General features: G+C 41.3%; 1 long non-coding RNA gene across 1 annotated transcript; it reads right to left on the bottom strand.

Moving 5' to 3' along the window:
* Positions 1 to 6841: 6841 nt before the first annotated feature.
* Positions 6842 to 9543, bottom strand: LOC122022329. Its single transcript, XR_006122949.1, has 3 exons — positions 8849 to 9543; positions 8206 to 8265; positions 6842 to 7127 (listed from the first exon to the last, which is right to left on the bottom strand). It is a non-coding gene; the product is annotated as an uncharacterized LOC122022329 (long non-coding RNA).
* Positions 9544 to 26565: the final 17022 nt, after the last annotated feature.

The following is a 26565-nucleotide window of genomic DNA, read 5'->3' as shown; positions in this document are numbered from 1 at the left end:
CTCGGCTCGGGAGCGGGATTGGCGTGCTATTTCTCTCTCCCCAAGAAGAAAGGATGCACTTATCCGTCCGGCTGGATTACAGAGCTACAAATAACGAGGTGGAGTATGAGGCCCTTATAGCTGGCTTACAGGCCGCCCGGCATGTGGGGGCCGGTCGGGTGACGCTGCATTCAGATTCTCAGTTGGCCGCTCAACAGCTCTCTGGAACTTTTGAGATTAACAACGCTCGGCTCAAACTCTACGCTGAAGCCTTCGAAAAGCTCAAGGCCAATTTCAGAGAAGTCGTTATCCAGAAGATACCCCGAGCGGAAAACCATACGGCAGATGAGTTAGCCAAACTTGCAAGTTCAATAACGTCGGTCGTCATCCAGCAGCCAATTGAACAAGTATCTTTGGTGGCACACGTCGACCGGATGGAGGGCCTCGAGTTTCCGAGCGATTGGAGGACAGCCATCATAGAATTTCTTCGGTCGGGGGCAACATCATCCGATCGGGAAGCAGCCCAGCAGTTAAGGAGGAGAGCCGGTCAGTTTACACTCATTGGAGACCAACTCTACAAGAAAGCTTTCTCCCGTCCGCTGTTGAAATGTGTGAGCTCGGAAGACGCGACATACGTCCTCCAAGAAGTGCATCAAGGATCGTGCGGAGGGCATCCGGGCGGACGATCGTTGGATAAGAAGATCCTGTTGGCCGGATACTTCTGGCCAACCTTGCAAGCAGACGCCGCTCGGACCTTCGCGACGTGTCTTTCCTGCCAGAAATATCACAACTTCTCCCACCGACCGGCGGAGGAAATGAAAGCATCTACCGTATCTTGTCCGTTCGACCAGTGGGGAATGGATATTGTGGGTCCATTTCCTATGGCGACCGGTCAGCGGAAGTTTCTATTGGTGGCTGTCGACTATTTTTCCAAATGGGTGGAGGCCGAGCCACTAGCCATGATCACCGAGCAGATGGTCAAGAAATTTATCTGGCAACATATAATTTGTCGGTTCGACATTCCTCATCAGCTCCCTCCAAGTCTGTGGCATATCCCTAGAGCAACGGCCAAGCGGAAGTAACCAACAGAGAAATCCTTAGAATTCTTCGAGCCCGACTGGATCACATGGGAGGAAGCTGGGTGGACGAGCTGCCGGACGTCTTATGGGTCATCCGCACGACCCCAAAGGAAGGAACGGGCGTCACGCCTTTCCATTTGGTGTATGGCGGTGAAGCGGTTATTCCGGTCGAAGTCGGCGTCGAGTCCGTCCGGATCTAGAATTATGATGATGATAATGCCGAGCGGAGGAACATGGAGCTGGATTTGGTCGACGAGGAGCGAGCCAAGGCGGTCGTCCGGCTGATGGCGTACCGGCAAAGAATGAAGCAGAACTACAACCGGCGCGTGATCCCTAGAGCATTCCAAGTTGGCAACCTTGTCTGGAAGAAAATAAAGCCGGTCGGCGACGTCGGCAAGCTGGAGGCTCCTTGGGTGGGCCCCTTCAAAGTCATCGAAAAGCTCCGCTCAAGTGATTATTTGGAGGATGAAGACGGACGGCAGCTAGATCGACCATGGAGCGCGAATCATCTCCAGTCGTACCGAGTTGGGTGAGAGGTGCGCTGATGTGATTTTACATATGTTTTGGTCGCCTATGTCCTTATAATGCAAGAAGCAAAAATGATAAAAAGGATGGCAAATAGCTTCGCCGAATGGTAGTGTTAAAATTAGCCTTAAAGGCCGTCGAGCTCCGACGTTAAAAATCGAGAGACGAATCGGCGTCTATAAACCCTCCAGCCGGAAGACCGTCGAGCTCCGACGTTAAAAATCGAGAGACGAACCGGCGTCTATAAACCCTCCGGCCGGAAGACCGTCGAGCTCCGACGTTAAAAATCGAGAGACGAACCGGCGTCTATAAACCCTCCGGCCGGAAGACCGTCGAGCTCCGACGTTATAAATCGAGAGACGAACCGGCGTCTATAAACCCTCTGGTCGGAAGACCGTCGAGCTCCGACGTTAAAAATCGAGAGACGAACCGGTGTCTATAAACCCTTCGGCCGGAAGACCGTCGAGCTCCGACGGTCGGAAGACCGTCGAGCTCTGACGTTAAAAATCGAGAAACGAACCGACGTCTATAAACCCTCCGGTCGGAAGACTGTCGAGCTCCGATGTTAAAAATTGAGAGACGAACCGGTGTCTATAAACCCTCCGGCCGGAAGACCGTCGAGCTCCGACGTTAAAATTCGAGAGACGAACCGGCGTCTATAAACCCTCCGGCCGGACGAATGCCATAAGGAGGACTTGTGAACAAGTACCCAAAGGTACTTGCCGTTAATACCGTTCGACCGCCTGTACGTTCCGCTCGGCCTAGTACCCAAAGTTACTTCATCAACATCCAACGAACAACCTCTTCTGTCGAAGCAGGACATATTCAGCCGAGCGGAAAAGTTACGCAAAATACTTTGTTAAAATCCCTTTCGAACACAAGAGGGGTGTGATAAAAGGCGAGCGGACAGCACACATATTGACTAGCAAAAGGACAAAGCAAGCAAAAGGATATTATATTAAAGAAACTAAAGCCGAGCGGCCAAATTACAAAAAAAGGATAGTCTTTGGCCGATCGGCCAGATTACATTTAAGCTTCTATTCTAAATAATCATAAAGAGTCGTCGGGATGTTGTTGAGAAGGGTCGCCTGGTCCTTATCCGGGATGACGGTGGATTCGGGAAGTTGCCCTTGGGACTTCAAATATTCTGTCATCACAGTCATGGCAAGTTCAAAGGTCGTGTACATCCGCTCACAAACCTTCTCCAAAAATTCGACCGAACGGATGTAATTTTGTCTCAGGGCGGCGACCCGGCTTGGCTTGGCGTCTTGATATTCTTTAAGGGCCGCTCGGGAAGCATCGGCTGCTGCCTGGTGTTCTTGCAAAGCAGCCTCGAGCTTCACCACCTCATCCGTTCGGGCAACCATCTCATTGGCCAGTTGGTCCATCAACTCATTAACTTTCTGCTCCAAGCCCCGAGCCTCGACATTCTTTTTCTCAAGATCGGAGATAGCCGTGTTCTTCCACTCAGTCGCCAGGCTTATCTTGCGATCTAGAGATTTATTCACGCGCTCGAGCTCGGCCAAGGTATGAGCCTGATCGGCTGTCTTCTTCTACTCGGCCGCCAACAAGTCTTGGGCTTTCTTCAGCTCCTTCTGCAGATCGGTGTACGAAGGGCCTTGGGAGCCGGACGGACCGCCTGCAGCCTTCAGTAGCCTCAATTCTTCGTCCACCAGCGCCAGGCGGTTGGAGACAGCTATCTCCTCCACCCATCTCTAACAAAAAAGAAAAAAGAAGTTGTTAGTGACCGATGGAAAGGAATGCATAAAAAACTTCGTTTTCTAACTTACCCCCGTGGCCTCTTGCATGTGGCTGTTGGCCAAATTGCGAAGGGGGATTATCGCGACGCGCGCCCGAGTGTTGGCCCACATCTCGGCTAGGGGCCCCTTCAGGGTGATCGTGTGCTCAGGCGTAGTGGGACGCTCGGACTCGGGTAAAATCTCCTCGGTGGGGAGATGTAGGGTGACCCTAATAGTGCGGTCGTGACCGGGGGTCGTCCGAGCGGAGGATGGAAGAGGGTCGGAGGCCGGCGCCGAAAATTGAGATAAAATTGTTGAACGCTGGACTCGGCAGGAAGCAGGTGGAAGGACGCTGACCGGAACGGCCTCAAGAGGGTCCGCCGACGCGTCCAAATGCGACGGTGTCCGATCGGACGAAATCGCCTCGACCTGGGGAGCCTTGCCACGAGCGGTTGCAGTGACCCGCTCGGATGGCTGGACCGCGGACGTAGTCGATCGAAGGGGAGTCTCCACTCGGCGCCTCTTTTGTCGAGGTTGCTCTTCCTCCCGAGCGGAGCCTTCCTCTTGGACAGTTGGTCCTCCACTGGGGGTGGCTCCTCTTGCCACATTCTGATGAGAGGCCTCAGCGGCCGACTCTTCATGAGTCCCGCTCTCCCCTTCATGCGAGCCGACCGGCTCAATGCCGAGCGTCTCCATTTCTTTGGCCGCCGCGGCTTCGAGCGCCGCTGCTTTCCTCTTCAGAATACCAGCCATCACTGACTCCATGACAATATTCGCTGCAAAAGAAAGAGGAAAAAATCAGTTAGCAAGCAAGGCAAATGTACAAGTAAAATTCTTACCGAAGTCGCTCGGGAGGGGTGTTCTGATCGGACTCAGCCCGAATATGTACATAACCCCTTCTGTAAGGAATTTGTTGATGTCAACCCGCAGACCGGCAAGCATGTTGGCTGCGTGAAGATAATCCGGCCGAGTCTTGAATCTTTTGAGTTCTGGGGAGAGAGGATTGCCGACCTGCCATTGGGTTTAGAAGGTAGCTCGCCCGGGAAGGCGAATATAAAAGTAGAATTCTTTCCAATGCTTATTGGAAGAAGGAAGTTTATTGAAGAAAACTAACCGGGGCGAGCCTGAAACATGTAAGTGCCCGGCTCGGACTATTTAGGGTAATAGAAGTAATAGAAGACCTCCGGTCGGAGGGGAATGTTATGGATCTTGAATAGGACGACAACGGCGCATAGGAGGCGGAAGGTATTGGGGACTAGGCTTCCGAGCGGAATGCCAAAAAAGTTACAAACTTCTACAAAGAAGGGATGGATCGAAAATCCCAGACCGGCTGTAAACTGGTCGCGGAAAACACAAAAAGCTCCGCGCGGCGATTTGTGTGGCCGAGCGGTGGGAGTGGGTAAGATAAGTTCGAGGTCGGAAGGAATCTCAAAATTATCTATCAAAAGATCGACTTCGCGCCGATCGAAGCGAGACTCCATGGTAGTATACCATGGGCCGAGGGTTTGGTCATCGAGTTGAGAGGAATGGGTCATTGTCCGAACAGACGAAACCAAAGAAAATGAAAGAGGATAGACGGAAGAAGATGGCAACGGAACAGTGTCCCGAGAACCAAAACTCGGGAAAGAAACACGAAATACGCACAAGAACCACAAGAACCAAAGAGAGCAGGGAAAGAGCCTTACAGAGAAGAATGAGGATCAAAGGAAAAGCGCTGGGGATCATCGAAGCGCAGAGGAGCTGGATCGCTGGAGTGCTGAGAAGGTAGAAGCGGGAGGCACGCGACAGCAGAAGTGAGGCGAAGGAAAGAAGAGAAGGCTCTATAGGGTGGAGTCCGAGCGGCCTTCACCGTCGGATCCAGGTCGCGAGAATCGGAGCACGCATCGCACCGTTCATTTCGAACCGCCTCGATCCCATCAGAATACCACGCCGTCGCCGTACAATGACGGCAACACCGCCATGTGGCATTCAGCCACTGGAACGCATTTAATGAGCGCGTGCTCGACCTTAATGATGGAGATTGGCGGAAACTTCAAAGAGATGCTGGGGAATGTTGGCGTTAACTGGCGTTAGCTGCCCTCTTTGCTTCCGAGCGGATGGTAGTTTCCGCTCGGCTCAACTGATGGTCCAGTCAGTCGGACTAATCGCCTCCTTCGACTAGACTTGAAGGGGAGGCAAGTGATCCGGCGGTAAGAACAGGGGACCCTCGTTCCGGGGAGTCAACGCCACGTGGAAGTCAAAATGTTAAATGGCCGACCCGACAAGAGTGGACCGATCGGCTGATCGGGGTCTAAACGGAAGCAAAGACACCCCGGCGGGGAGCCGGGGTTCCGACGCTCATGTTGAACAGAGTCGTATGGTCGAGCGGGTAGCCCGCTCGGCCGAAGACATAAAGTAGCAACACTGCGAACAGTCCACAGAGCACACGACCGGGAATTAGATTAAGGCGAGCCAGCACATACGACCGGCCGGACGCGAGGGAGAGGCCGACCGGCCGGACGCTCGGCATGGAGTAAAAGGAGAAAAGGACAAGGGAACATCTTCTGACAGCGGGTATGTTCGACGAGTAGGCCATACGCAGAATCTTATGACAGAGGGTTCCGCTGTCCCATCAAAGATGTGCTCGGACTATAACAGTATGGTGTCAGGTAAGATTTTCTGACAAGTCCATACGGAGGTATGGGCTGAGGACACGTATTCGCTTTGGCATGTGTGCGTGAGCCCCTTTCCAGCTCTATATAAGGAGCCTCACACTTCGCCGGAGGTATGCATTCTCTGATATTCGGAGCCACTTCTTTGCTGTCCACTTACCTGACTTGAGCGTCGGAGGGTCGTCGCCGGGAACCCCTTCCCAGCCCGACTTCTTTGCAGGTTCACCGGAGCGCCGTACGACCGGTCGGGGATCTACGTCAGCAACCAGGAGAGCGCCACGTGCCCAGCGTCCATTGATTCAGCGATTCGGACAGGATCATTAGTGTTATAGTGTGTAGTTTAATGTTATATGTTATGAATATTTTGAAATGAAATATAAATTTTATGTGTTGATTTGGTAATCCAATTTATATTTATGTGTTATGGAAATAAATTAGGTTTGTGAAATAAAATATGAATATTGTCAATTGATTTAATTTGAGCATTTGGTTTGGAATTCTACAAGTACAATAGAAAATAGGATTTTTTTTTGTAAAATTGGTAATTCAATAATAGTAGCGGTTTTAACCATTCCTATAACTAGACCTTTAGAAGCGGTTATAACCGCTTCTAAAGGTCAATTTTCTGAATTAAAAAAATCTATAGAGGTGGTCATGACCGCCTCTAAAGGGTATTCATTTGCATCGGTTATTAGCTGTTTCTATAGGTATCCATCAGGATTGGTCATTAACCGCTTCTATAGGTACCCATCAGAATCCGGTGCAATATATATAGCAGCGGGTGAAAACCATTGCTATAGGTGTCTAAAAACTACTTCTAAAAGTTTTTTTTTTTGTAGTGTTTCTAAGTAGCCCACACAACTGAAAGTAAACACAACCACTCAATTTATAAGCAGCCTACATGACTGAAGGTAAACACAGTGGAAATCACAAAAAAAAAATATACGAATGTAAAATCAACAAAGCAATTACCCCAAAATACCTGACATCACCATACTAGACTCCAAAATCCACATCAACTAGTTAGAAAGTAAATACGCAAAATCAATATACCACCCAAACAGAAATAAGACCGAAAAGAAAGTTGTCCTCGGATGTAACATGGGACTGGCAGTCAGGACTCTCCAAGCATCCTTGATTCATCTATCTGCTACCTGACGAAAGAAAAAACAGTTTGTGGGGTGGTGAGTGTTGGGACTCAGCGGGTAAAGAAAAGATAGTGCATGAACATAATATACAAATAGAGAGTGAGTCAATAGTATATAGTCTCATAAGGGAAATATAGTCTCATAAGGGAAATAGCAGATACTAAAATAAAATAATAATATATGCTCATACCTGAAACCATATCCTATGCTAGGTAACAGAAGATCAGGAGTAATATCGATCGACTACTGAACTGTTCATCACTATTAAGTTATCATGTGAGGTAAAGACATTCTATCAATAAGTAGTCCGGAGTCGGCAACATGCCATCTATACATATATAGCTCAACAAGTATAAATGTATCACATGGTAAAATGAACAAATGTAATCTAAGAAAGCAACAGCATAGACAGGTATAACAATAATAAAAGTGTATGCACTGATGGTCACTCCCGCCCACCCCTTTGCTCCATGACCCCTGTATGGTCGAGAGGTCGGGTCAGTGACAAACTGTACAACACTCCAGCTACCACTCTCTCAAGTGGCCGAGTGGACAGTTGCATAGTAGCTAACTAGCTACATCTACGACGGGGGTCCCTGCTGCTCGTAACTCCAGCTTCCTCTACTCGTGAGTGAGCGAGTGGGGGCACGATAGGACAAGCGGCATCTGCTCTAGCTACTACTCTCTCGAGTGGCCGAGCATGCGGCCCTGGTCAACGACTCTCTCGACCACAAGGGTGAATTTGTCGTTGACATGCATGTAATGATATGATGCACAAAATACAACAGACATCATAAACATATAAATAGGAATCAGGTATACTACATGAAGCCAGCATGCTCAATATGATACATAAATAAACAACAACAAAAAATACAAGGTTGGTATCTAATATCTGCTAAATATCATAGATGACAATAAGAGACTGTATGGATACCGAAATAAATAACTCAAAGGTTTGAGTGGAAGTATCAAGCACAAGAAATATTATGAGTGGAGTCAAGGTAAAGCAGTCCTTATCAAAAATATATCTCATGCACCAAGTTCCAAAGAACTAAAGAAAGTCAAAGTAAAAAGTACCCACCTCAAAAGAAGATCGTGCTAAACAATCCCCATGTCGAAGTGCTCATTTCGAAACAACGTCCTGTAAATCACATACTATACAATTTAGTTATTTAAATATGAATTAAACAGCTAAATCTAATCCCTCAAACCTATTTAAGGTAACTCCAATCGACTACGATCATTGATCAACCACCAATTAATGTCTAGGTCTTACTAATATAATTCACCACCTAAACTAGAATTAAGTCGATTTAACTCTAATTACTCTATCACCTTCATTAGATTAAGTTTAATCCTTCAATAATACACATCACTTCACAACTGATAACCATTCTAATAATCCTGATAATGATCATGTTATTATCTAAATCAACCTAACAATCAAATAATCAATCCATAACCGATCACAAACCCCAACATCCCGTTATACTACACATCATGAATCAAACATGCATAATCATCTTCATGATCCATTTCTAACCACCAAATCTGATAATCAATCTCATCATATCTAAAACCTTCCTTCACAATTCACATGCTCTAATGAATTAACCCTCCAAGACACCCTTGAACAAAAATTCATCTATCATGCAAATGGACTTATATAGCTATACAAAATTAACCAAGTTAAACAACCACTTAGATAAGGTAGAATTTATTACCATACAACTCTTCTGGTGGCTGCTCACAGTGGCCGACAGCAAGTAAATCAAGATCGAACAATGCATCAAGGTAGCGACGATGCGGGTGAGGAGGAAGACAGCGAAGCGGTGATATCTGACCCTCTGTGGTCATCGGCGTTAATGCCTAGCAGCCTGTGATCAACACAATTAGGACCGAGAGAAGGGAGGAGAGATCGAGAGGTGACCTCGAGCAAGGATCCAACACAATCAGATGATGATGAATCGATGGCTAGGACTCGCTTGGAGAGGTGAAATCGGGTGCTGGACTCCTAACAGATGCTTTATGTCCACAGCCAAGAATAGGAAGGAGGCGTCAGGGCGACAGCGACCAGATTGGGAGAGGCAAGATCGAAGAGGAGATGAGGAGAGAATTCACCGCGATTGGGGAAATCCACACCAGCGAGGTGGCTAGTCGGTTGGGGCGATCTTGCTGGTGATCGGCGATGGGTCAAAAGGTAGGGCACAGAGGAGGCAGTCGACGCTCTAGGGAAGAGACGCGGGGGCTAGTGTTGGGCCTTCCTTCTGGTGACGGCTACACTCGGCGACGACTGCACTCACCGACGACTGCACTCAGCGACGGTAGAGATGACAGAGGAAGAGGATCGGCAAAGTTAAGGCGGCGTCGCGAGATGAGGAAAGGTTTCGGCGAGGGAGGAAATAGGGTACAGGAAATAAATAAGAAAAAGGAAAAAGAAATCTTTAAGAAAATTAAACATTTCCTCATTTAAATAAGGTAGTTTAAACAAGCTTGCCTAATAATTTAACTCCTTAACATATGTTATACAAGCTCCGAAAAATTTTCAGAAAATTTTTAAAAATTTTTAAAAATTCCAATAAGATTATTTCTCAAATAACCTTATTATTTTATTATTATTTAGGTATTATATTTTATAGTTAGAACACAAAGTCCTGGTCCAGGAGACTAGGCAAAGTCTTAGTGGGTCGAGGACGTTAGGCAAAAGCCTAGAGTCGAGGGCGCTAGGTGAAAATCGCAGATACCAAGTGGAAGACTGGACAGGTCAGGGATCGAATGTCTAGCATGAATATCTAATGTCTCAGACACTGAGCAAAAGTCTAGATGGTATGGAGGATAGATTTGCCAAAAGGTAATTTCTCCTGAGAGAAATATGTGAGGACGCCTTCCCCGTTGAGGGAATAGTAGGCGCCAGTCCGACCTAGATTTTCAACGAAACTCAAATTTAGGACAAGACAATTCGGAGGCTGTCAAAGTTATTTTTTATATAGTTTTCCTATTGGTCTAACTCTATTTTACAAGAAATTAACATTTTACAGGTTAAGATTTTTACCTTGTTCGGTCGACCGAACGTCGAGATCAATCGACCAAACCTTAGAGACCAGATTAGCTTTACTGTGAAGTTTCAACCAAGGGATCAATCGACAGAACCTGGGTTTAGTCGACCGAATAGTGGATAAACTATAGGATGATCAGATCGGTTGATCGGACTAGATAAGCAAAGGAGCATCGGGCGTTTGGTCGATCGAACGGTTGGATCGGTTGACCGAACGAAGAATTCTATCCGAAGCGGCATTATCAGGATGAAAAGCTAGGTGGATTCAGAAGGATCAATTGACCGATCAATGTCGATTCAAACAATGATCCCAAGATTAGTGAATCTGGATCAAGTTCAACTCATCTATAAAAAGAGGGTTGGACTAGTTGCTTCATATAAATCATTCGGAACAACTTCCGCTCTTGCGCACTACTCTGGAACAATTCAACAATGCTCAAATGCTACTCTGAAAATAGACAAACAATTTCTTATTCTTTTGTTGTCAGTAACTAAATTTTTATAGCTATTGTACTTTAAATTATTATCTTATTCAAGCTATTAGTGACACCATTTTTGCCGCTCACTCGACACTAATTCCCGCTATTTAATCGGCACCATTTCTGTTGTTTACTCAACACCATTTTAACTAATTGCTCGGCGTTAGTTTTTTATTAATCGCACAGCACCATTTTCGCCAATCGCTCGGTACCACCTTCATCGTCGCTCGCTCGACAATACTATTGCGATCGCTCGTGCAACATCAACACAGTCACTCTTTTGGTGTCACACGGTGGGCCCAATGATCTTACTCTATAGTCAGATGTGATTCAACTTTTGGGACAGACTCTAGCCAGTCGGACTCGCACCTCCTTTGACTAGAGTTGAAGGGGAGACTTGTAATGTGGTGAGATGAGAGGACACGTGGAGGGATGCAAGGTAGTTTAGTCTTTTCACTATTAGGGTTTTTGAAGAGGCACTGTTCATCATGCACGCCAGTCGGTCGTCGCTCCCCCTTCTCCTCCACTCTCTCTCACGATGAGGAGGTCAATGGCCATTCTCGCAACCTCTGCCACAAGCACACCAAGCTACCTCTCCCGTCACTCTGCCTCCTCCTCGGTTGAGGAGGTTGCCACCGAGCTGCCTCTCTCTCGCCCTCTAGTGGACGCCACCTTCAGTGACCATCGACAGCCAAGCGCCATCTACAATCTTTTTTGGCATCCACAGTCGCCCAACGGTGGTCTCCTCCTTCCGTCTATTGCCACAACCTCCTTTCGGCCTTGGATGCCGCACTGCCTCCTCGACTCTGACCGACAACATCGACCAGATCTCCGATATCCCCCTCTTCCTCGCTGCTCCTCGCAATCAATTAACACCGTCCTCCGGGTCATCCATACTATAGTATGCTTGACGTCGATCCGGCATCTGATCCACTGTTGTGTTCCAGCCATCGAACCAATGTGTTTCGCCCTTCACACTACTATTATGATTGTGAGCTATTGTTATATTTCAGCTTGCATTCGGCCTTTGAACCGCTAGGGTATTTCATCTTGCATGTCGTTATCATATTTTGGCCTTCATGACACCTTTTGGATCCATGTTGCGTCCAATTTTGAGCCATCACCCCTAGATCTAGCTCTATATCTAACTTACATTCATCTACTCTTTCGAGTTATAATGACTCGATCAGTGTCACAACCAACTCATCGGTCTTCCAGAGGGCACCCCTTGGGCCAGGGTACATCGTCGTACTGGTTGTTTATTCATTTTATTATTTTACAATTATCATGTTCCTTATATATTTATGGGGTATGCCTCATGCATCAGGGTGTCAGGGACCGAGACAACCCCGCTGTCTGCAGGTAACGTAGACCAGAGGCCTTCAGATGTCTCGGTCAATATAGAAGACAGCTCATCACACCGTCTCCCCTTTGGGTCATAATGGTTTGGTCAACATTCTAGTCATATCATTCCAACAGTTCTATCTTCCCAGCTTCCAAACGGGATCATATTTGAACCAGGTTTTGAACCATCAGCCACTTAGCGAGGCAAAACAGGAGACATAAGATGGGTCATGCTTATAATGTCTTGGGTTAGGAAGCAAAGGAAGGGAAGATTGTCATTCGATTGGGCAAGTGGCTGACTCATGCATTTCAAGAAAAAAGAAATGTGATTTCCAGCCCTTGTTTGAAGAGGGCATGCCTTCGAAGAAAATCGATTTGGGACGTGATTAAAAAAGAAAGACTCTAGGTTCTAATTTTTTGGGATAAGAAAATAGAAAGAAATTTCAGGGTATTGGAGGAATGTCGTATAGGCGAAATAACATGAAAGTGCAGCGCATGGTGTGTATGGCATTTAGTATGAGCTCTTGCAAAGGAATTCGGAAGCATTGACTCACCCCTAACAAGAATGGGTGGATAGAAAAACAAAGATCGATTGCTAACTGGTCTTTAAAGAAGGTGATATAGTTAGCAGGCGGAGGTGGGAATAACAATATGATAGTTCTTGGGGATTTCATATTAGGAACGAATGTAAGCTCTATCGGCATCATCAAAGTCTGAATAAGTTAGGGTATGCCAGGGAGCAAAAGACTTCTCGGCCATGAGAAAATTTAAAGAAAGTGAAAGACCAAGTGACTTACTGATTGCCTAAGGTGCAAAAAAGAAGAAGATTGGGGACAAGAGGTTGCCGGAAAGAATATCGGAGGAGACAAAAAGCGAAGTGATGAGAATAGGGACCAGTTATGGTTTTTCCACAATATAATTTAATTGCGGCTGTTTGATCAAAACGACATGTAATGGATCATTGATTTGCATGAAAAGAGGTGTCGTTGAGCTATACGAGGAGACATACGTCATAAGCCATTTCAGAAAATGAAGAGTGGGGCCACGTGGCATCCACTCATAAATCATCATTTATGATGGAGGTGACAATCAAATCATTCCTCTATCCATGCACCTCTTCACATGCCCTCTATAATCTCTCCTGAAAAACTGGCCACTAACAAGTAATTTTTGAAAAAAATACTACTAAGTGACCAAGGCATGAAGGAACAGTGGTTTTTCGAACGACCATAGTAAAAGGGATGAACGGGTGGAAATTAAACTTGGATCCAGTCAGTCGTCTACACCTCCTTCGACTAGACTTAGAGGGGAGGCTAGTGATATGAGTTATAGTAAGCAGATCTCAAAGATGACGTGGTAGTCAAAGTTAAGGTGATGTGGCAGTCAAAGTTAATATAGGAAAGCATCTCCCCACTTGGCTCTGAATGGCCCGCCTAGTGCTAAGGCTCACCGAATCAGCCTAGTCAGACTCCGAGTTGGGCAAGAAAGAGCCGACCAACCCTTGGGGCAATTGAACATAAGGGGTTCTATGTTGTACCCTTGAACTAAGGAGATAGTATACCCGATCACTCAATGGCTGATCGAGCTTAGGGTCGGCCGCCCTTGTAGGCCGACCAGAATGTTCGACCCACCCATATTCGACCAGTCCTAGACTTGGTCGAAGGAAGGATCAAACTCCTTACTCTGTATGAGCCCCTGTACATATGCCCATCCGACCCAATTACTGGTCAGCCTTATGGGTAGCTGTTCGATAATAGAACCAGACGTGTTTACCGGACTCCACACCCATCTCTCTTATGCATAATTGTAAGCTAGATTTACAAATCCAGTCAAAATGCCAAATGTGCTTTACATACAAGTTATTATATACTGGCTGGACAAATGGCCAATCGGGTCTAGGACACCATGGCTCAAAATACCGACCAAACCTCTCAAAACATAGTTTCATTTCTTCATAGTCCCATTATATACCCGAACAGACAAAAGAACGACTTGGCCTAAGATGCCTATCTTCGTAGTGTTACCCGGGCAGATCTATAGCATGCACAGGTTCTCAAATGGATTTCCAGAATGCATGGGTTCTCATATTGTTCTCCAGATGGATTTCCTGTGTACCTGAGGCACTATAATATTTCCTAAATAGATTCTACATAGCCTTTAATACATAACAAAGCATCCTAATGTGAGGACATGTATAAAGACGATTAGCCTTATAGGCCGACCGGGATATACCCAGCCGATAACAAGATCAAAGAATCTCAACAACCTATCAGAATAACATCCAGGTGTCAAAGAATATTCTTCTAAAAACTTCTTTAGGGACCATTGTGTCTCCCATCAGTAAACTATTTATAACAGCATACTTCTTCATCAACCTCAGTACCTCAATAATAATAGAAACTATAAACGATAAAAGAGGAATGCATGTGGTAAAGGGAAGATTCATTGAATAATTATTGCACATTGTCTAGGATGTACACTTCCCTTTACCTAACAAACACTGACACATTGTACCACCTTATGATTGTGAAGGTTATATGAGGTGGTATATAAAGGGGGAGTTCTCTCCGTGGCAGAGGTACATTCTCTAATCATTTGAGCTTTCCTCCTGTGAGCACGTTCCTTACTATTCTTCATTCACCTGTCTTGTACTAAATTGAGTATCAGAGGGCCTTCGCCAACAACTTCCCCTGGTTTTAAGGCATTAATGTTTTATTGGATCATTTTCATGTGCACGGGACTGAGAGGAAGCTTTCCCATGGAGTGCAAAGTCTTCTACCAGTCAACCACTAAGTCACCATACCCAACGCGTCATCTCTATACTTTTCAGACAGGATTATAATACATACATCATGTAGTCATGATAGTTTTAATTTTGAAAAATACTCATTTGATGTATGTCATAATCATTATCATACATTTTTTTAAATTCCTTGTAATTAAGGATAATGACATTAGGTGACATCCTAGGTAGGATGATCAAAATTAAAATGCCTAGATAGAAATGCATACTCCTTAGTTTAGGGAAAACCTATCTTACATCTCACAGACTATAGAGTGTTGGATCGAGAAGCGCTAGAGGGGGGGGGGGGGGGGGAATAGCACTCGTGGCTATTTCATTCAATTTAAAACAGAGTCAAAAATACGCAGTGGAATTAAGTAAAGAAAAGAACACACGCAAACACAAGTAGTAACTTGGTTCGGAGCATGTGTCGACTCCTACTCCAAGGCCCACGCTCGTTCAGCGTTTATGTTGGGCAACAACTATAATCTTGTAAAGATAGTTACAAATTTCAAGTACAATTAATAATGAAATATACCAACGACAAGATTAATAGTAGATTCCGAGCCCTGGGGTCGTCAGCGTCAAGTTACAGCTTCGTCGAAACTTCTCGCTAGCAGTTGGTTGCGTAAGGATTGCTTTTCTTATCTTGTTCTAACTGCTGCCTCGAGGTCCCCTTTTATACACTGCTGGAGGCGCCTCCAAGCCTGTCTGAGGCGCCTCCAGGCCGCTGAGTCGCACGCATGGATCAACTCTGATCTGGTCGCACCTTATCCCATTGAAGGCGCCTCCAAGCTGCTCCAAGGCGCCTTCAGCTTCCTCCGAGGCGCCTCTAGTGCTTCTGGACAGCTGGCTTCGGCTAGCACCCGAGGCGCCTACAAGCCCCATGGAGGCGCCTGGGACACTGTTCATTCGAGGTTAAATGTGCTCCTTTGTTCCTGCAAGATGTGTTAGTCCCAAACACAAACCCTGGAAAACAAAGTTAGCACAGAAATATGATAAATGATATCGACAGTCAACGGGCTGTCCGGGTCTGACTTCAAATTTTCGATCGAAAATCCTAGGTCGACCCGACGCCTACTGTTCCCTCTACGGGGAACGCGTTCTCACCTACTCCCCTCAGGAGAGATTACCTGGTGTCAGTCCAGTCCTCCAGACTGATTGGACTTTTTGCTTAGGGTTACCACCCCCTAGGACCTAGGGTTACCGCCCCCTAGGACCTAAGGTTGCCACCCCTTAGGGTTTTTCTCCACCTAGGGTTACCACCCCTAGGACCTAAGGTTACCCCTTAGGATTTTCCTCCACCTAGGGTTACCGCCCCCTAGGACCTAAGGTTGCCGCCCCTTAGGATTTTTCTCCACCTAGGGTTACCATCCCCTAGGACCTAAGGTTACCCCCCCCCCCCCCTTAGGATTTTTCCTTCACCTAGGGTTACCACCCCTAGGACCTAAGGTTACCACCCCTTTAGGATTTTCACCTGCCTAACCGCAGTTAGGTCTTTCCTAAAACCTCATTTAAGCACATTAGATAACAAGGAATCCTAACTTTGAATCCCTTTGCCATTATCAAAACTTGGGTTCGATCGTCGGATGCTTCCCACACCAACAATCTCCCCCTTTTTGATTTTGGCAACTGAAATTCAAAGTTAAGTAAAAAGATAATAAAGAAAAGATAGTGATAGCACAAGTATGAAAAGACAAGTATGAAATAAGCATAATCATAAATTCAGCATACAAAGCTCCCCCTAAATAGAAGCTTACAAACGCTCTCCCTTAATAAAAGTTCCCTTGAATTTAAACATTTCAAGGATTTCTGTTCTTAAATTTTCTTAAATTTCTTTAACTTTCTCTGAATTTCTTTAACTTTCTCTAAATTTCTTTGAATTTTATACTCTCCCCCTTTGCCATATATCAAAATATCCGAGAGAGTAAATAAAAAATTAAGTGTAGGTCTTAGCTTGTTTTGAGAAACCCTAACTTTTCAGAAATAACTATTATTTTATCTTTCAAAAAGATAAAAAAATAGAGGGTTAAACATACTTTAATAAGTACTTAGCTTAGAGGTATTTTCTTGTAAGACTTTTAACTAGGTGAAATCAAAAGATATTATCATAAATTTTGAAAACAAAATTCTTCCTTTAGTTTGAGAGATACTTTTAGCTGAAATAAAGTTATTTTGTTTTTTACTTATCAAAATTTTGTGATATCAAACCACTTTAAATTCTTAGTTTTTAAAGAGGGAGTTTAATAAAGTTAGAAAAAACAAAATTTGATCAAGACTTAGTTTAGCTAAGATTTTTTACTTTGAAATTACTTTTATCAAAGACTTAGCTAAACTTATGAAGATAATAGTTTTGTTAAGTATTTAACCTTAAAAGGACTTAGTTTTTCAAAAAAGAATTGTTTTGATAAAATTTTAAAAATGCGTTGGAAAATACTTAGCTTTTTCAGCAAAACTTAGCATTTGAAAACAATTGCTTTGAGAGATACTTAGCTAAATTCCCTTTTGTTTCTTTTAAAAAAACTTTAAAAAGTACATAGCTAAATGTTTTTGAAAAAAAATATTTAGCTAAATTTGAAAATACTGAGCTAAATTTGAAATACTTAGCTATGTATTCAGCTTAAAGATGATTGCCTTGAGAAAATATCTTGCCAAATAGCTAAGTTTAGAAAATAATCTAACTAAGTTTAGTTAAAGAAGACTTGATTAAGTACTTATCTTAAAGCGGGTTTACTTAGCTTTGAAAATATTCTAGAAGAGTTGAAATTTAAAAGTCAGGTCATAAATAATTTTAATTTTAAAGCTAAGTTAAAAATAACCTGAATTTTCGAAGACAGGTCAAAAATAGTTTTTAATTTTGAAGTCAAGTCAAGTTTTTTATTTTAAGGAAAAACTAGTTTTAAAACCAACTCAAAATCACTCCCCCTTAATAAATGCCTTAATAAATTCTTTAGGTCCAGGAGTCCAAGCAAGTAAATAAAAACTAGGAAGTAATTTACCTAATTTTCCATCTCACCCATTCTAGGTTAACACGCACGTTCAGCTTATGAGTGAGCGTGAGATGGAGTTGACTTTGCATTTAAAATAAGTTTTGAATTTCAAGTAATTTTTAAAATGATTTTAAAATAATTTTGCAAATAATTTTTAAAATGTTTTTTTAAAATAATTTTTCAAATGTTTTTAAAAATGATTTTTAAATAATTTTTCAAATAATTTTTAAAACTATTTTTAAATAATTTTTCAAATAATTTTTTAAAATGATTTTTAAAATAATTTTTCAAATAATTTTTAGAATAATTTTTCAAATAATTTTTAAAATGATTTTTAAATAACTTTTCAAATAATTTTAAAATGTTTTTAAAATAATTTTCAAATAATTTTAAAATTATTTTTAAATAATTTTAAAAAATATTTTTAAAAAATTTTTCAAATAATTTTTAAAATTATTTTAAAATAATTTTCCAAATAGTTTGAAAATGATTTTTAAATAATTTTTTAAAACGATTTTAAAATAATTTTTCAAATGATTTTTAAATATTTTTCACATAATTTTTTAAAATGATTTTTCAAATAATTTTTTTTAAAATGATTTTTAAATAATTTTTCAAATAATTTTTAAATGATTTTTAAATAATTTTTTTTAACAGTTTTAATTTGAATTTTTAATTATATTTGAATTATTACTTAGTAATTTGATTTGAATTATTTTAATTTAATTCTTAATCATCTCACCCAATCTAAATTTCAAATCAAGGAATTCTATAATTTTGTGAGATGAATTAGGTTCAATTATAGGGTTTGGTTTAATTTTGTGTTAGATTCAGGTTTAGTTTTGGCCTCAACAAATAAGCATTCTTTGGATAAACTTCTGGGCAATGGTGAGTCACTTGGACATCATTAGAGTAATCATGCCTTCGAGGTTTTCCAAATAGTCCTATCCACTGAACTTAGTACAAAACCTTGGTCTAACTAGTTAGGATCTGTAAGGGGTAGCTTCGGTCAGTTCCACTTAGTCAAATGCACCAGGTCGAAACCATATCTTCCTAGACATGCATAGACTAAGCTTCCCTAATGTACTATCATCCAAAACTTCACCGGTACCATTAGTCAAGTTAAACTGTTGTCCTTTTTTATTCTAATCCTAATTACCCTGCCGGGTAGGTTGCTTTTAGTTATCCTGTCGGGTAAGTTAGTTTTGGAGGTCTCAGCTATTCTGGAGCCTCCCCCTACATTATTAATAATTTTATTTAAATTTGTAAATTAGATTTGAGTTATATTTAAATTAATTTTAGTAAATAAAAGGTACTTGATTATAGCTTGGTTTGTAGTGTTTAAGTTTAACTTTAGACTTATAACCCAAGTCTAGATTTTGTTGATTAGTTAACTTATTAATAATCTTTTCTAACTTATCTATTTTATCTTTTAAGATATTACTTTGTTTCTCTAATTTTCTAAGAATTAATTTCTTATTTTTATTTGAATTAATTTTATTCATTACATTATTAGCATGCATATCTAATTTTGAAGAGAAATCTGTACTAGAGCAAGCAAGATTAGTTAAACTAGTGCAATCATGTGTTGCAAAAACTGGATTTTCATATAATGTAAATGTACTAACCTTGATTTCTCCCTCTGGATTCTTGGGTCTTCTTTCTCGGCATTGTCTTTTGCAGTGACCCATTTGTTTGCATTTGGAGCATTTAATGTGTTTCTTCCCTCTCCTGATCTTTTTCTCCTTCTCCTCTGATTGTGCCGGTTGAGTCTTACGAGTGGGGCATTCGTTTCTATAGTGTCCTCTCTCCCTACACTTAAAACAAGTTATAAGAGATTTACAATTTGAATTTACAATTTTACCTTTTAGATCCGTGATAGGATCCTCCCCCTTGACTTCAGCTAATTAAGCTGCACTTAGGTCATTTAACTATTTCTAACCCTATGAAATACTTTGATAAGTATTTAAGGGTAATTTTCATGATGAAAATAAGAAAGAAATGGTTAAAGGGGGAAAATGTGGAGTTAAAGGGGAAGTTTAGATTCAAGATTGAATCTTTAAACTCATGACTTCGTTTTAAGTTTCCTAAAGGTTTGGGAACTCAAAATCATTGTTGGTGTAATGATATAAATTAGAGCATACATTAAGGGGGAGGTCTCCTTATAGGCAAGATTTGTAATTTTTTTTAATGATAAGGATGATGAGACAATAGAAATTGGGGAATCTTCATTATAATGGATGGACAATCAAGGCTAAGCATAGGATACAATGAAAGATATGAGACTTTCATTGGGTTAGTTTGAAAGAATTGACTTTTGAAAAGAATTTTTGACATATATCAAAGGAGAAGAAAAATGTAGGGTTAAAATTAGGAAACCCTCATTTATTCTTTGGCATGGGATGAAGAAGGGAGTTGGGCTCATATGGGTTACCCTAACTTAAATATATTGTCAAACATCAAAAGAGGGAGATTATTGGTGCAATCATTCTCGAGTTAAGCTTGACTAGTTTGACTAAGCTCTAATTGACTTGAGCTTGAGTTTCAATGTTTAACAATATGTGAGAAAGGAGTTAAGTATGTCAAGGGGTAACGGGATACTTGTTTGAGAAGTCCTAACTTGTAGTTAGATAACGGAAAGTCCTAACTTGAGTTTAGGCAACTAAAAGTTATAAAAGAGCTAGGCAGTGAAAACTTAGTTGAGAACTAGACAGTGGAAGTCCTAGCAAGGCTAGGTAGTGAAGACCTAGTTGAGAACTAGGCAATGGAAGTCCTATTGGGGCTTGTTAGTGAAGACCTAGTTGGGAATGAGGTAGTGGAAGTCCTAGTGGGGATGGGCATGGGAAAGTCCAAGTAGGTCAAAAGTTGATCGGACACTTGGTGATAAAAAGTGCAATGGGAAGTTGGCATGAGATGGAAAGTCCAAGTGGATCAAGGGTTGATCGGATACTTGGTGAAGAACCCCTGGAATGTTAAGGGTAACCGAATGCTAGGCAATGGAAAGTTCCAACGAGTCATGAATGACTGTAGGATTGGACAAAGGAATCCTAAATTTGATACAGAGCTTAGGGTTGAGCAATCGATCAGCTCAATTAAATTGCCCAAGTCCAATCAATTAGGTAGAGTGTCTAATCGACGATTGGAACTTGCTCCAATCGATTAGACTTATTGGCTAATCAATTAGGAGCTTTCACGAGAGCACACTAAGGCAGGAATCAATTAAGCTCAGTTCCAATCAATTGGGGGTTGCATTTCACAAAGAATAGAAGAGGTTTTAATCAATTGTGGAAATTAATTAAGGCTTGGCCAATCTATTGGGTTGACTAGTTTGACTAAGCTCGAATTGACTCAAGCTTGAGTTTCAATGTTTAACAATATGTGAGAGAGGAGTTAAGTAGGTCAAGGGATAAACAGATACTTGTCTGAGAAGTCCTAACTAGAAGTTAGATAACGAGAAATCCTAACTTGAGGTTAGGCAACTAAAAGTTATAGAAGGACTAGGCAGTGAAGACTTTGTTGAGAACTAGACAATGGAAGTCCTAGCAAGGCTAGTTAGTGAAGACCTAGTTGGTAACTAGGCAATGGAAGTCCTACTGGGGCTTGGCATTAAAGACTTAGTTGGGAACTAGGTAGTGGAAGTCCTAACCGGGATAGGCAATGGAAAGTCCAAGTAAGTAAAAAATTGGTTGGAAACTTGGTGATAGAAAGTCCAATGGGAAGTTGACATATGATGGAAAGTTCAAGTGGATCAGGGGTTGATCAGACACTTGGTGAACAAGCCTTGGAATGTTAAGGGTTATCGAATGCTTGGCAATGAGAAGTCCTAACGAGTCATGAATGATTGTAGGATTAGACAAAGGAATCCTAAATTCAAGATCAGAGCTTAGGGTTGAGCAATCGATCAGCTCAATCAAATTACCCATGTTCAATCAATTAGGTAGAGTGTCTAATCAATTGGGACTTACTCCAATCGATTAGGTTTATTGGCTAATTGATTGGGACTTATTCCAATCGATTAGGTTTATTGGCTAATTGATTGGGAGCTTTCACGAGAGCACACTAAGGCAGGAATCAATTAGGCTAAAGCCAATCGATTAAGCTCAGTTCCAATCGATTGGGAATTGATTGGGGGTTGTATTTCATGAAGAACAAAAGGGGTTTTAATCGATTGGGGGCAATCGATTAAGTCTTGGCTAATCTATTGGGCAATCAATTAAAGTCTTTTACGAGAGAACAAAGACTATGGAAATCTCTTGGGCAATTGATTAGACTGCTTTATCTCATGAACAAAAAGTTTTTGAATCGATTAGGGCAATTGATAAGAAGCTGTCGAATCGATTGATATAACTTACCAATCGATTAGATGACGAAAAGAGCTGTTCTTTATGTGTTTGAACATTCATATTACGTGGCAATCGATTAAGGAAAAAATCTAATCAATTAGAGACGTCGAGGTTGTAGGATTGGTGCATATGTAAGAAAGGGGGTGAATCTCGCATGTTTAAAAAATCTATCTTTTTCGTTTTAAAATCAAACTGCATAGTGGAATAAAATAGAAATATAAACAAAAAGAATATAAAGAATTCGAACATGAGGAGTTACTTGGTTCAGAACCTTCGACGACTCTTATTCTAAGACCTATGATCCATCGAACCAAGGGCAATCCACTATAAACCTCTTTCGAAATCGAGAAAGGAAAGTTGTAACAGTCTACACTCCCTTTTACAAATAATAAAGAGATGTAGTAATTAACTTTGTTGCCAACTTGTAGAAAGAGGATCCGGAAGCACTCAGGAGTTGGTGTCGATTTGCCGGAAGCAGTAGTACAACAATAATCAGACATGTTCGTAGTAGAAGAAAGGTTTTTGTAGTTCAGGGAGAAGATGCATCTTGATGGCTGCTCAAACAAGGCTTATATGGATTGTTGAGGTGCCTCTAACTGTGTCCGAGGTGCCTCCAAAAGCAACTTTTATCCCCTTATCTTCAGAATCGATAAAACCCATAACCTGTGGATTTATCCTCTAGAAGGCGCCTTCAAAGCTCTCTGAGGCACCTCCAGCGCCAAGCTTCAAGGTGCCTCCATCCGCATGTGAGGCGCATCCACACCCTTCCGTGCAGGGACTTCGACCGAAGCATTCGAGGCACCTCCACTCGAACAGGAGGTGTTGGTTGCTACTCGGAAAACCTAGAGGTTCCATTGTACAAAAATTTTATACAAAGGTCTGAACCTTTTCCTAGCTACCATGTGTTCTTTTAAATTAAATTTTGGATCGTCTGCGGAACTTAACACGTTTGATCCAAAACTTAATTTATTCGTTCTTTTAGGTTTTGACTTGGGTCTCCTGCGGAACTTAACACGTTCGACCCAAATCACCTTAAGTTATTAATTCCATTAAATATTAATTTCCATAATTGGTTCCCAGTACTGACGTGGCGAGGCACATGGCCTTCTTGGATATGGGAGCAACCACTACTGACTAGACAAAACCTTTTATGGAAAGCTAATATTTAATTTCCTAAAATAACTTTAGGTTAACTGAAAAGAACAATCAAATCACAAGGGAAAGAAAAACAAAAGAACACTATATCGAAAACAAATTCGAAACTCTAGAATCATATGCCTCTTGTATTTAGTATTATTTCCAAAAATAACTAGTATGATGCGGAAACAAAAATTACTAGTTATACCTTTTAGAAAGACCTCTTGATCTTCTACCGTATTCCGCTTCTAACCTCGGACGTTGTGTGGGAAACGATCTTCCGAGATGAGAACCACCAAGCACCTTCTTCTTCCTTGCAAGTTTCGGCCTTCAAAACATTTTCTAGGATGAGGAGGTTCGGCCACCACCACCATGCTCCAAGGGATGCTAGAAACAAAGCTTTCTTTCTCTCCTTCTTCTTCTTCTTCTCTAAACTTGATCCGGCCACCATATGAGTCTCCACAAGAAGGATGAGGTTCGGCCATCAAAGAGAAGAAAGGAGGAGAGGATGGCCGGCCACACCAAAGGAGAAAAGAGAGGAAAAATAGAATAGAGTCGTTCGCCTTGAAGCCTCCTCTACCCCCTCTTTTATAATCCTTGGTCTTGGCAAATAAGGAAAATTTAATAAAAACTTCCTTAATTCTTTTGCCATTGATAAGAAAAATTTATTTAATTAAAATAATTTTCTCTTTTCAAATTATAATGGCCGGCCACTCTTCTCCCCAAAACAAGGAAAGTTTTAATTAAAACAAAAATTAAAACTTCCTAATTTGTTTCTAGAAATTTATAAAAATTTCTCCAATAATTTTAATCCCTTCATGATTGGTTAATAAAAAGAAATTTTATAAATTAAAATATTTCTTTTAAACATGTGGATAATTTCCAAAAAGGAAAGTTATCTCTAAAAATTAAAATCTCCTTTCAATCTACAAATAAGGAAAGATATTAAATCTTTTCTTAATCTTTTGTAGAAACTAATAAAAGAGAATTTTTAATTTTTAAACTTTCTTTTAAATCATGAATATAATTAAAAGGAAAGTTTTTACCAAAATTAAAATCAACCTTTTAATCTACAAATAAGGAAAGAGATTTTAACTCTTCTCTTAATCTTTTGTAGAATCTTAAAAAAGGAAGGATTTAAATTTTTAAACTCTCTTTTAAATTATATTATCCACATAAGAAAAATTTTAAAATTAAAATTCCTTTTTATTTTAATAGGGACGGCCACATGAATTCACCCATGAACATACCCATGGCCGGCCCTAGCTTGGTCTCCAAGCTAGCTCGGCCGACCCCTATAGGATGGGTAAGAAGGTGGGTATAGGTGGGTATAGTACTCTATAATTAAGAGGCTACGATAGGGACCGAGAGGAGGAATTGATTTTGGTCTCCCGATAAAATTAAGCATCCCGTGCTCGCCCCGAACACACAACTTAATTTTATCAATAATAATTTATTCCACTAGAGAACTATTATTGAACTACCGCACCAATCTCAAATTACATTTTGGGCTCCTTCTTATCATGAGTGTGTTAGTCTCCCTGTGTTTAAGATAACAAATGTCCACTAATTAAGTAAGTTACTGACAACTCACTTAATTAATATCTAGCTCCAAGAGTAGTACCACTCAACTTCATCGTCATGTCGGACTAAGTCCACCTGCAGGGTTTAACATGACAATCCTTATGAGCTCCTCTTGGGGACATTCTCAACCTAGATCACTAGGACACAGTTTCCTTCTATAATCAACAACACACACTATAAGTGATATCATTTCCCAACTTATCGGGCTTATTGATTCATCTAACTAAATCTCACCCATTGATAAATTAAAGAAATAAATATCAAATATATGTGCTTGTTATTATATCAGGATTAAGAGCACACACTTCCATAATAACTGAGGTCTTTGTTTCTTTATAAAGTCAGTATAAAAGAAACGACCTCTAATGGTCCTACTCAATACACTCTAAGTGTACTAGTGTAATTATATAGTTAAGATAAACTAATACCTAATTACACTACGACCTTCCAATGGTTTGTTCCTTTCCATTATGGTCGTGAGCTACTGTTTATAATTTATAAGGTACTGATAACATGATCCTCTGTGTGTGACACCATACACCATGTTATCTACAATATAAATTAATTGAACAACTACATTTATCATAAATGTAAACATTTGACCAATGTGATTCTTATTTCTAGATAAATGTTTATACCAAAAGCTAGGCTTTTAGTATACACTCTTACAATCTCCCACTTATACTAAAAGACTAAGCTGCCATATCTGCTGCCATACATTTGATTCCCATGCCTTTCAACATGCCCATCAAAGGCTCTTGCCTTAAGGACCTTAGTGAAAAGATCTATAAGTCATCACCTGATGCAATCTAGGCAGCAACAACTTCTCCTCGTTTATACGATTTCTCGTATTGGGTGGTACTTGCGCTCTATTGTGTTTACTTGCCTTATAGACTTATGGTTTCTTCAAGTTTGCTACTGCACCAATGTTATTACAATAAATTGTAATAATCTTTGGACAAACCAGAAACCATATCTAAGTCTATCTTGAGGTTATTGAGTCATTCAGCTTTTATGGCTACCTCAGAGGCTTGTCATATACTCAGCTTCTATGGTGGAGTCCAGAAAAACACCTATGCTTATCACTCTTCCATAGTTATGACTTTACCTCCTAAAGTAAACACAAAACCCTGAGGTTGACTTATTATTGTCCCTATCCGATTGGAAGTCAAAATCCGTGTAACCCACAGGGACCAAATTAACTGCCTTATAAGCTAGCATATAATCTCTAGCGCCTCTAAGGTACTTTAATATATGCTTTACTGCAGTCCAATGTCCTTGCCTAGGGTTACTTTGATATCTGCTAACTATGCCCTTGGCAAAACAGATTTCTGATCTCGTGCATGACATACATTAGGTTGTCTAACTGCTGAAGCATAAATAACTGCCTATATGTCCTCAATCTCCTTTGATGTCATTGGAGACATCTCTTTAGATAAAGACACTCCATTCTTAAAAGGTAAGAAACCTTTCTAGGAGTTTTGCATGCTTAAAACGAGCAAGGATTTTTCCGATGTATCAAGCTTAGGATAAGTATATTTTTTTTCTTACGATCCTTTGATCTCAAAAATATATACATTCTCCCAAGTCCTTTATATCGAATTATTTAGACTACCATACCCTTACTTCTGACAATATTTTGATATTGTTTCCAACTACCAAAAATGTTATCTATATATAGTACAAGAAATACCACTACGTTTCCATCACACCTTTTGTATACACAA

This window comes from Zingiber officinale, chromosome 9B (assembly GCF_018446385.1).
Source record: "Zingiber officinale cultivar Zhangliang chromosome 9B, Zo_v1.1, whole genome shotgun sequence".
Classification (NCBI taxonomy): domain Eukaryota; kingdom Viridiplantae; phylum Streptophyta; class Magnoliopsida; order Zingiberales; family Zingiberaceae; genus Zingiber; species Zingiber officinale.
This window is presented reverse-complemented; position numbering and strand designations above follow the sequence as displayed.